Raw genomic sequence first — 12,761 nt, forward strand, 5'->3', positions numbered from 1 at the left:
TAAAATATAAAAAAAAATATAAATTAAAGGGGCTTAATGCAGCTCTCCCATTTTATCTGCCCAGAGTACCCCAAAACACTGCATTTTTTTGCCCTATATATCTGTTTTTTATGTCAGCACTTTCCTTTCTCTGTTCTTGGTATCACTGCATCCTGGCAGGATGTTTACATGCAGAACTTCGTGTTAGCTTCCTGCTGGGTTTTCTAACCTAACTCATCATGATTTGCTCTGTAATGTTCACAGGGGTTGTTAAGCTGCTATACTGTTCCTTCTGCAGTAGTCACATCCTCTACACCTCCCCTGACTATGTTAGCTGGGTGGAGCAATTCGGTGAATACAGAGCAAAGCAGGAAGTTGATAACAACAGGAAGTTCTCTATGCAAACTTCCTGCCAGAATGCAGCAATGCCAAGAACTGGGGATGGAAAGTGCTGACATGCAAAACAGATATATAGGGTGAAAATATGCAGTGTTTGAGAAACTCTATAACCCCTTAACAGTTTTGCTGTAGCTCATCTGAAAGAAGTGATAACAGTTGAAAGTGAAAGCAGGTTTCAGCTTGATTTCTAACAGCTGTAAGTCCTAAATATAAAGATGGTCATTTATTAAGACCGACGTTTTAGACACTGGTCTTAATAAGCAAACTGACCCATCCCCTTCCCCGCCCAAGCCATGGCCACTTTTTTTTAGACCTGGCGCGAGGGGAAAAGTTGCAGATTGCAGTGCAAGTAACCATTGCACCGCAATCTGTACCAGAAGTACACCTAATATAGGTATATTTCTGATCGTAAATGACCCCCAAAGTGTTAAAGCAGCTCCCCCCTTTCAACTGGCTGTGATCTCAGCCAGCCTGGAGAATGAGGGGGAAGCAGTGGGGGAGCTGATAGCCTGCGGTATAATAGAGAAAAAAAATACACAGAATATTAAGGAATGTATAAAATTGGCAATATCATAATTAAAGATGAGAAGTTCTGAAAAATTTTATTCTGACGATTCGTCGAACTTCAACAAGATATTCCGTTAGTTGTAAATTTCGTGATAAATCAGGTATACCCAGGCCACTCTGCCTAATACATTATAGCAGGCCGAACTTGTGCCTTAATAATAAGGATATAGAGAGATGGATTGTTGACGCTGTTGTTTTTAACTTTTTATACATGGTTTTAATTTTATTTAGGATTTTTATTATTTTATGGGATTAATTTGCGTCGTATATACATGTTCCTCTTTTGAATAAAAAATGTTAAAAATATTTTTAGATATACAGTATTTTTCCATATAAACAACAGAAAAGAGTGTGCCCTCCATTTTCTTATTTTTTTCCTTTACAATCACCTATTGGAGGGGGTGTTGCCATAGGAGAGTGCACCTACGGTAATTCTTTGGATATTTGTTGGTTGAGCCACCCGACCGATATACATGATCATATCTTGCCCTGACATCTCCTAAAGTCAAATAAAGTGCAGAGGGCCTGGCAGTTGCAGACAGAGCAGAGCAACTAGGTGTAACAACAACCCCCCCCCCCCAGTCCCCCCCGTTGCTCCTAGAAATTAATTTGCATATATTTAAAATTTCTCAGCAATGCGGGCACAGATGCCTTCAGCTGCCAAATGCACATGTAACAGGTCAGCCGGTTTCATAGGTACAAATCTGCTGTTTTAATAATAACTTACAGATGTTTCAACATGACTAGGTATGTACTGTAAGGTAGCCCTGACCCACCTGGACCTATGAGGACAGTATGGTAAATGTCTAATCCTATTCTTAATGTTTGAAATTAAAAACATCCCTTTTCTATTTATTAGGTGTCAGATGAAGCTCTTCATTCCAGATTGGAAGAAGATGATGGCATTCCCGAGGAAATGGAGCCATATTTAGTACGCAGGCTTTCCTGTAGAAATATACAACTACCTCCATTGGCATTCAGACTCGCAGAGCAAGCAGAATGGGATAAAAAGCCGGATTCTGAGAGTCCACAGCGGCCAACTTCTCTGGCACTGAGGATCCCTCCACTGATTGCAATCACAGCTGCGGACAGCACAAGGTAGGAGGTGATTGCATGCACGGTTGTCTGCACGTCTTTATATTTCCACTGTTACTTTTTGCTAATCCAAACTACATAATAACTTTGCTAAAAATGTAAGAAGAAAATGTTCTATGTAAACTATAGAACCAGAATGAATGAGAATGTTCATTAAAGGGAAACTGTCACCATGAAAATACAGCGCAATCTACAGGCAGCAGATTATAGAGCAGGAGGCGCTGGGCAGATTGAGATGCAATTTTGTGGCAAAAATTTTAGTAAGTCATGTATTTTATTTATTTAACCCCCTATTACAGCGATCTACTCCAGGGATCAGCAACCTTCGGCACTTCAGCTGTTTTGAAACTACAACTCCCAGCATACATACTTACTCGGCTATTATTGTAACTCCCATAAAAGTAAAAGGAGGATTCTGGGAGTTGTAGTTTGAGAACAGCTAGTTGCTGATCCCTGGTCTAGTCTATTAGTCTAGAGCAGTGATGGCTAACCTCCGGCACTAAAGCTGTGGTGAAACTACGACTCCCAGCATGCTCCATTCATTTCTGTGGTGTTCTGAGAACAGCCAAGCAAATGTACATCTTGGGAGTTGTAGTTTTACCACAGCTGGAGGTTAGCCATCACTAGAGTCTAGACTAATAAGTGTAAAATCAAGAATTAAATAAAGTTTATTTATTTATTTTGTAATGTTCAAATTAAAAATGCACATCATGGGGAAAAAAATGCTTTTTCTGTCCCGTGTGAAGGCAACAAAGGAACATCATAATGCAACGTTGTAATAAATGATGCTCCAGCATTGTTAATTCATGGAAAATTCAATTATGTACTAAATAGATATGTCAGGAGAACTGACAAATCCTCTTTAAGGCCTCATGACAGAGGTAAGCACATGACCATAAGCACATGACTTATCTTACCATATCTGTTCGCGGATCCGTAAAATACGGATGCGGTCCATGTGCATTATGCACTTTTCTCAGGCCTCATTGTAAAAATGCCTACATGTGTCTGCAAAATGGACAAGAATAGGACATGTGCTATAAATTTTACGACATCTGCATTTATTATTTCCTATACAGCATTGGCGTTTTGCTCTCTCCCGACAGATTCGCCTTCATCCGGTAAAGCCCAGAACTGTGTTAGTAAGCGTTCTGTATTTTCTGCCAGCCTGAAGCAAACCTCTTTCATGTTCTTCTGCAGATGAATACATGGATGTTACACAAATACCATTGTCAAATGTACAAAAGTGTCAGACGTCAGTGCTGTGCACAGGACTGCAGGCAGGTGTATGGATAATTACCGTATAGACCATGACATTCACAAACGCATTATTCCCCTTTCTCATTGTCATTGTAGAAGTAAAATATCCTCGTGGCGCTCACTAGAGTCTAAACATCACTTCTTATGATTAGATCTGTATACAGAGTGTAAGTACGCGCTCAAATTCAGATCTGCAAGACTAAACAGCCCATCTTTAGGATGCATGTCTGCTGCTTTGATTCTGTTTCTGAAGCCAATATAGTTCCTTTCCATATACTAACCACTCCTTGTACTGCATTCAACAATTGCCTCCAAAAACTGCCTTTAAAACAGTGTGTGTGAAGCCACTCTTAGGGCCTGTTACAATGACCATGTATTCCAAATCGTGACATTTAAAGCTAATCTTCTAGCCCAGAACAAATAAGGGCTAACCCCTTGCCCCCCCTCCCCCCCAGAACGTTTCCCTCCAGTATACCTGGTCCTAATAATTACTATAATTTAATCAGACAGCAACCTCCCTAATGTCCCTGCAATTTTACGTTTTAAGTACCACTCCGAAGACAGAAAGGGTGTCATCAATTCCTTCAACTCCAGATCTGAGTAAACCACTAGCATAAAATCCTCCCATCGTTTGAAAAATATCTCAATGCGTTTTCCTCTGAGGGATTTCGCTTCTATTCTCTCCAAATCAAAGCATTTTTTGACATGTTGAAATACCTCGTTCATTGAAGGTATTTGTGGTCGGAGCCAGCTGTTTAGTAGACACCGCTTGGCCGCCAGAATAGTAATGTGAATAATTGGTTGCACGTGCCTATGTTCTGGAAGAACATGGAACAGGATAAACTCAGGAGTGATGGGGATGTTTACGTCCAAGTGTCTCTTAATTTGCTGTTTTATTAATTCCCAGAATTTCGACGATTCGGGGCATGACCAAATTCCGTGTATCATATCTGATCCGTCTAGGTGGCATTATGGGCAACATGTCAGTCTGTTCTGCTTTTGATTCAGAGAGGAGAAGCGAAATCCGTATATTGCTTTGTGTATTAGTCGGAACTGTGTTTCCCTCCATCCCTCGTTAAAAACTACTTTTCTAATCCTTTCCCATCCCTGTTGTATTATTTGTTGCATTTCAACATCCGGGAAGTCTTTATTCCAAGATGAAAAGAGAGTCTCCACAAGAGGTTTATGTTTGGTTCCACTGATCCCTTGATATAGCTCAGACAATGATTTTTTTGTTGTTCCTAATACGGTCAAAGCTACTGACAGAAAATACCGCTCTGGGATCACGCATTCTAGTATATAGGAAGCTCTTGAAATAAAATGGAATATAGCAGTGCTAAGTTGAAATCGCCATGCGATTACTTCGAGTTATATTATTCGCATCGCGATTTCAACTTTTTACGTATATTCTTAATATTGCTCTAACTTTGTCTTTTAGAATATTACGATACGAATATTCTAAAAGACGAAGTTAGCGCAATATTACGAATATTCTAAAAGACGAAGTTAGAGCAATATTACGAAATTTCGTAAAATACCCATATAGATTGTAATTTAGCTAATATGGAATATAGCACTGCTAAGTTGAAATCACAATTCGATTATTATAACTTGAATTAATCGAATTGCGATTTCAACGTAATTCTCAAATCCGACAGTACATTCTAGTATATGGAGGCGTTCCCATGGTGATGGAGACGCTCCATGAGCACGGAAATCGGCAGAAGCGGCAACGGGCACTGACTGGAGCAGTCAGGAATCCAGGAATCCAAAGGACAGGTAAGAACAACTTTAGGGAAGTGGGAAAAAAAAAATATAACAATTAAAAAAAAACAAAAAAAAACAACTAATATTCGATTTCGCGAATATATAGAACGATATTCTAAATATTTGCGAAATCTTGAAATTGCGATATTCGAGAAAAAAATTAGCAATTCGAATATTCGCACTCAACACTAGACGTGAATTGGCCGTGATTTTCACATGGATTTCAATGTGGAAAATGTATCCGAATCTGATTTATTCCCCCCCCCCTCCTTCTCTAGTTGTTTGTGGTCTGAAATCTCTTGTCCCTTTTTCTCTTTTATTGATGAATGTATAAAAATATGTGCCTTTTATCATATTTTTCTAAACAAAAAGACCTCTTGAAAAAATATTTGTGACCCCCCCCCCCCCCTCCCCTCAGGTTAAGGGTCCATTCACACGACTGTAAGCCGTCCATGCCCATATTGCGGACTGCAATATATGGGCACCGGCAGCGTGAATTCCGTATTATGGATGCAGACCCAGTGACTTGTATGGGTCCCCAATCCTCAAGGTACAGCGAGGTGCGGAGCAGAGGCACGGATCAGAAGACCACCGAAGCATTCGGAAGCAGTTCCTTTAGCTTTTTGGTCCGTGCCTCTGCACAGCAAAAAATAGGACATATTCACTTGAATGGGTCTTCGCTGCAAGCGACCACAGGTATAGATGAATTACGTTCTTGTGACCGTACCCTAAAAGTGATGTAAAACACCACCATACACTGCTAAGTACATCATACCCATCATCTATTGTTTAGTTACTGGAATAGATATTATCATGAAGCTTCCAGGGAAGAAATAGAGTACAGCTCAAGTGGGGTCCAGAGAAAATTGCCTATTGAACAAAAATTGCTAATCCTATATACTTTGTTCAAATTGTTTTGTTTTTTCAGGCGGATCTCATATTGTGCGGTTATTTCACCAGGCCTAGTCAATACAAATTCCCATTCATTTCTTTTATTCACTGCTAGTGTAATTTATTCCTAATATCTCATACCACTACTGTATTTGGTTTTAATGAGACTTTGAGTGCTTGAACGTCTCCATATTTCTTTCAATTGACAGCCCGTCAACCGTCTGATTTAGATGCTCGCTTGCTTCTCAATTAAGGGACGTTTCGAACAGCACATTCTGTACAAATGTATTTTAAACGGGGGGAGATATATGACGAACAGTGGCAATATTATAACTCTTTGGAGGCATTTTTAATGCAGCTGTGTTATGAATGAAATACGTAATATATTTTAGGTTCGCCTTCTTTTGCATAATTTCATCTCATCTAAATGAAAAATGGACTCATTATTATAGAAGGATGCCTAAAATACAAAGTGGTACTTAAATGGAACCTGTCAGGCAGCGTGAAATACTGACAGCCTACAAAGACCTATGTTTTACTCTGAATCGCTGCGGTGTTCCAAGAAACATACTTCAAATAGGCTCAAGCATGGGCAAAAGTGTCCCCACCAATTATATTTCTACCAGGCTGGACGTAAATGACCATTCTCTCTATCTGTGCAATGTGCCAGCCTGCAGATGAGGTGTGAGGGTGCAGAGGATGGGAGTGGTGGTGTGGCGAGGATCAGGGTGGTTGCAATGCTCAGGCTGGGGATTCTTCTCTAGCATTCTCTGGGCCGTGCCTAAAGTGGAGACTAGGGGCACACCCTTTCTTCTCCCTGGGGTACAACCTAGGGATGGTGTCCTGGCTTGTGGCAGTCTGGGGTAGCCTTGGTGTTGTGGGGTGCAAGTCATGAGTCCCTAGCAGTGCAGTACAAGGTAATGGGACAGTGATGCAATGACGGAGCCAGCTCTCACTGCAGCCACTGAATAGTTTTACTGTATATTTTGGTAATTCAGCAATACATGTATTTGCAAAGGTAGGAACAGTCTGTTTAGATTGTATCAAACAGTTCTCCCAAAAGAATGTGTATGGGGTAAATGGAAGATGTCTTATTAAGGTTCTCTCTGAGTCCCTTTCCTGATAACAAAGCAATATTCCCAATCCGGCCGAGGAGGTGCAAATTCTCTCTCACTCTTTATCCAGGGCACTACAATGTTAAACTGCAGGGTGTAGTGAATTGCACTGAATGGGGCTGAACTGTGATACCAAGCACAGCCACTGTACAGTGTATGGCATGGTGAGCTAAGAGAAGGCCACGGTGTTACTACAGCTGATCGGCGGGGTCCCTTATCAGAAACTGATGACCTATGCAAAAAAAAAAAATGATAAAATTTGTCACTTCACCCAAAAAAAGGGGATGAAAAGAAAATGCCCTATGTACCTTGAAATAGTAAAATACAAACTACAAATTGGCGTGGTATTAAAAAGCAGGGAGTGCTCTACCCCATATCGATACCGGGGGGGGGGGGGGCGCTGCTAATGGCAATCCCCAGCAAAAACGCATACAATGGAGGATGCCTGCAGCGGACCACATGTACCACAATGGACATCCTACACAGGATAGCAAATGTGTGGATGTCAAAAACAGTATATATAACAAAAAGAAAGACAGGTGCACTCTGCGGTCTTACTAAGCCCTCAAACTGGTGTTAAAATTGAGAGATTAGCCAACATGTCCTACTTGAGGACATGTCTGAGCCCGAGCACCGCGCCAAGGTTTCTCAAGTAGCTCGGGACCTAACGCTAAACCTACCTGGGCCGTATGGGCAATACCAGGAGCCAGTGGGCGAATTACAGGAGCGCAAGGTCCGACTCAAAGCAATCTCCCAGTAACCTCCAGTATGTGACCATGCATACAGTGGGAGGAGGGAGAGAGCTCTGAGCCCCACCCAAGACTGGCTGCTATAGCCCATACGGAGCCCACTGGCTCCTGGTATTGCCCATATGGCCCAGGTAGGTTTAGCGTTAGGTACCGAGCTACTTGAGAAACCTTGGCGTGGTGCTCGGGCTCAGACATGTCCTCACGTAGGACATGTTAGCTAATCTCTCAATTTTAACACCAGTTTGAGGGCTTAGTAAGACCATAGAGTGCACCTGTCTTTGTTTTTGTTATATTATATACCTTGAAATAGTACCAATAAAAAATACAGCCCATGCTGCAAGAAAAAAACCCAAGCACTCACACAGTTCCACTGATGGAAGGATGCAAATTTGCATGCAAACTTTATAAAAAATAAGATTTTTCATTTTTTACAGGTAGTAAAAAACGAAATAAATGTGTTATTGCCATAACTATACTAGCCAATAGAATAAAGTTAAATAGAACCTGTCACCACTCCTGACCTGCCTGTTTTGATAGCTTCATGCATTCCCCATGTAATAACATCTGGAGCCTCTGTTCTTATGTCTGTATGTTGTGCCATTCCTTTATTATTTGTACTAGAAGTTATGAATTAATTGCTATTAGCCTTCAGTAAGGGTATGGGGGGGGGGGGGTTAACAAGTTGGGCGGGTGTACTTGCACAGACTCACTCTATCCAATCAGTGCGATTTTCAGTCTGTGTAGGTATACCCCCCCCCCCCCAAACTGGTTACCTCCCCTCTGTACCCTTACTGCAGACTGCTAGCAGTTCATTCATAACTTCTAGTAGAAATGATAAAGCAATGGCACAACATACAGACATAAGAACAGAGGCTCCAGATGTTATTACATGGGGAATGCATGAAGCTATCAAAACAGGCAGGTCAGGAGTGGTGACAGGTCCTCTTTAAGGGCTCATGCACATGACATTATTGCTTTTTCAGTGTTTTGCGGTCCGTTTTTTACGGATCCGTTGTTCAGTTTTTTGTTTCCGTTGTGTTTCTGTTTTTCCGCATACCATATAAAAGTATACAGTAATTACATAGAAAAAATTGGGCTGGGCATAACATTTTCAATAGATGGTTCAGCCAAAATGGAATGGATACGGAAGACATACAGATGCATTTCCGTATGTGTTCCGTTTTTTTTGGCGGACCCATTGACTTGAATGGAGCCACCGTGATTTGCGGACAAGAATAGGACATGTTCTATCTTTTCACGGTACGGAAATACTGAAACGGAATGCATACGGAGACACTTCAGTATTTTTTGCTGAACCATTGAAATGAATGGTTCAGTATATGTTCTGCATACTGAACTCAAAAAATGCCCAGTATACTGAACGCAAAATACTGTCGTGTGCATGAGCCCTAACTTGATATTTTGATCACACTGTGATAAAAAAAAAATTACCTGAAAAAATGTCAATAAAAGCCCAAAAATGGCTATGTCCACAGAAAAATGTTATGGTTCTTGGAAGGCCAGGATGAGAAAACTAATATAGAGTACAAAATATTGCCATTGTGGGAAGGAGTTAAAAAAAAAACAGGTCTGATGGCTGTTTACTACATTCCCTTTTTTTGTTTTTCATTGGTAGTTTAGTTACAGACCAGCATTTAATGGGGTGATCTGCCTTGGACAAACTACGCTTGTTAGAAGGGTCCATTGACAATACCCAAATCACAACATTTCCTCTTGCTGGGACCCACAATAATGCATTACCTGTAGTGAAACCTGTTACAAAAGTGTTTAATTTCCCTGCAGCGCCACCTCAGGTGAAATTAAAGCGGTTGTCCCATGAAAAATATTTAGTAGTTTTAAAACCAGCACCTGGCTCTGAATTCTTTTGTAATTGCATGTAATTAAAAATGTTGCATAGTTACTGAGTTATTGAATAAAATGTATCTGTACAGCTCCACCTGCTGTTTTTTTATTTTCTTATTTCTTTGTCCTACTCGCAGAGATGGCCGCACATGCTCAGTTTCACCCTTCTACTGCCTCCTGAGCTGTGATAGGGAGAGCATGGACACGCCTCCTGAGCTGTGATAGGGAGAGCATGGACACGCCCCCTTAGCTACAGCAGAAAAGAGCTGTCAGCTTGATATAAATCTAGCTGAGCAATGATCGGAGAGATCTCTGGATCCATGTGAGGTGCAGGGCTGGTTCTAAGATTCTTAGAAAGAGTTTGGCATGTACTATATAGTGTCTTATTTTCATTTTTTACATTAGTCATAGGATAACTCCCTTAAAGTCAGTGTAATGCAGGACTGGACTGGTCCTCCAGAGAGAGCAATGCTCTCTGTAGCCTCCAAAAGATGAGGATCCTGAGCAGATGACCCCTGTCTATTAACCCAGATTTAAAAATGAGTTGTCTAAACTAGACAACCCCTTGAAGTTGGAGTCATATAGAGAACAATCCCCAGAAAATAATATCAGCCAGGCCAGCTTTACATGTCCTTGGAAAACCTGTAAAGCTTCTTTCACACGAGCGGATGCCCTGCGTATAATCCGCTGTGTGAAAGAGAGCCAAGCTTTTTAATACAAAATCACAGTGAGATAAAGTTGTCACCGTGATTTTGTAGTAAAAAGGTCACAGAGAGGCACAGAGCATTATCAGTCATGTTACTGCTCTGTGTCTCTGCTGTCCAGTGCGCGGCTTGGCTCGTGTGAAAGAGCCCTAAAGCAGTGAAAGGGCTTCTACAGAGGAGCGGCACTGTTGTACTTTAGTATTCTGTCTTTATATTTTCTATATTAAGGCCTCTTTCACACAGGCGTCATGTTTTAGGGCCGGATAAGATGCGGGTGCGTCACGGAAAAATGCGTGATTTTTCAGCGCGAGTGCAAAGCATTTGAATGCGTTTTGCACGTGCGTGAGAAAAATCGGCATGTTTGGTACTCAGACCCAAACCCGGACTTCTTCACAGAAGTTCAGGTTTGGGATAGGTGTTGTGTAGATTGTATTATTTTCCCTTATAACATGGTTATAAGGGAAAATACTAGCGTTCTTAATATCGAATGCTTAGTAGACTAGGGCTGGAGGGGTTAAAAAATAAATAAATAATAATTTAACTCACCTTAATCCACTTGTCTGCGTAGCCCAGCTTCTCTTCTGTCTTCTTTCTTCAGGATCTGGGTAAAGGACCTGTGGTGACGTCACTGCACTCATCACATGGTCTATCACATGATCCATCACCACGGTGATGGATCATGTGACGGACCATGTGATGAGCGCAGTGACGTCACCACAGGTTCATTTCCTACTGCACAGCAAAGATGAAGAAAGAAGAGAAGCCGGGCTGCGCGAACAAGTAGATTAAGGTGAGTTAAATAATATTTTTTTTTTAACTCCTCCAGCCCTATTGTACTAAGAATTCTGTATTAAGAATGCTATTATTTTCCCTTATAACCATGTTATAAGAGAAAATAATAATGATCGGGTCTCCATCCCGATTGTCTCCTAGCAACTGTGCGTGAAAATCGCATAGCATCCGCACTTGCTTGCGGATGCTTGCGATTTTCACGCTGCCCCATTCACTTCTATGGGGCCTGCGTTGCGTGGAAAACGCACAAAGAGGAGCATGCTGCGATTTTCACGCAACACACAAGTGATGCATGAAATTCACCGCTCATCTGCACAGCCCCATAGAAATGAATGGGTTTGAATTCAGTGCAGGTGCAATGCGTTCACCTCACACATTGCACCCGCGGGGAAATCTCGCCCGTGTGAAAGGGGCCTAAGGCTACTTTCACACTAGCGGCAGGACTGATCCAACAGGCTGTTCACCTTGTCAGATCTGTCCTGCCGCTATTTCGCCGCTCCATCCCTATTGACTATAATGGGGACAGGCAGCGGAGCTCCGGCGCAGCACGGCAGTGCATGGCGGGAGGCCGTCGGACTAAAAGTACTGCATGTCTGACTTTTTAGTCCAGCGGCCTCTCACCGTGTACTGCAGTGCTGCGCTTGAGCTCCGCCCGTCTCCATTATAGTCAATGGGGACGGAGCGGCAGTCCGGCCGCACTGCAAAATTGCGGCAGGATGGATCCGACAGGGTGAACAGCCTGTCGGAACCGTCCTGCGGCGAGTATGAAAGTAGCCTAACCTATTGAAGTTGTGGTAATTGTGTTATGAAACCTACAACACAATTATAGAGTGTTTATGGCACGTAGAGCTGTTATAGCATCAGTAAAACATTTGCAAGTCGGCCCTGACATTGACATATCTGAAAGGACATTAGTTTCCATGCACAGTACAAGCGTAGAATGTCTATCCCACTCACCCTGTATTATTCGGCGGTTATGTAATTGCAGACTTTCAGAAAATCAATACAAAAGACTAGCACACAATGATCCTAAACTCATGAGTAGAATTACCAGGTTTGCAGGGATACACGGCGATATTTGTCATGCGACTTCTTGTCATAGAAAAGTCGAACAACATTCTTTATTTAGTCAATGTTGTCACAACAGTCTAAAAAAAAAATCCATCCCAGTTGGACTTTAATGCGACTGTTGCATCACAGAAGAGGAATGTCGCAGTGGGACACCATTGACTATCATTATAAAAATTGTCACGCAACATTGGTGCGACAGGAATGCCACGTGGCACATGTCGCGGTGTAGTTGTACCCTTTTTGTCGCTGTGTAGCCCTAGCCTAACAGCTGAGGGCTGAGTTGCAGCAGATCGCTGAGGAGTTTGTTGAGGATGGAAGTGGTAGTTGTGGGTAGGAAAGTGGTGGTAGTACTCACAGATCACAGTGAAAATTCTCACTTTTGCGCTCCCTAGGGCCGTGCAGGGATTAGAGAGTGCAACTTTTCTTCCCTCTCGCACACCTTATATTGGGGCTCCTGTCTGGTAATCACTGGGGTGCCCTTAATGTTGGATGATTTTCTGGGTGCAAGG

The 12,761-nt window shown here is 42.0% G+C and overlaps 1 protein-coding gene across 1 annotated transcript in view; it reads left to right on the forward strand.

The window, feature by feature from the left end:
• The first annotated feature begins 2,019 nt into the window (after nt 1–2,019).
• PDE4D (phosphodiesterase 4D) overlaps nt 2,020–12,761 on the forward strand; it is a 1,010,209-nt gene continuing 999,467 nt past the window's right edge. Inside the window, exon 1 of the mRNA XM_044276170.1 lies at nt 2,020–2,043. The gene's annotated coding sequence lies outside the window, so the exon portion shown is untranslated. The remainder of the gene's footprint in view (nt 2,044–12,761) is intronic.

This window comes from Bufo gargarizans, chromosome 1, assembly GCF_014858855.1.
Source record: "Bufo gargarizans isolate SCDJY-AF-19 chromosome 1, ASM1485885v1, whole genome shotgun sequence".
Classification (NCBI taxonomy): domain Eukaryota; kingdom Metazoa; phylum Chordata; class Amphibia; order Anura; family Bufonidae; genus Bufo; species Bufo gargarizans.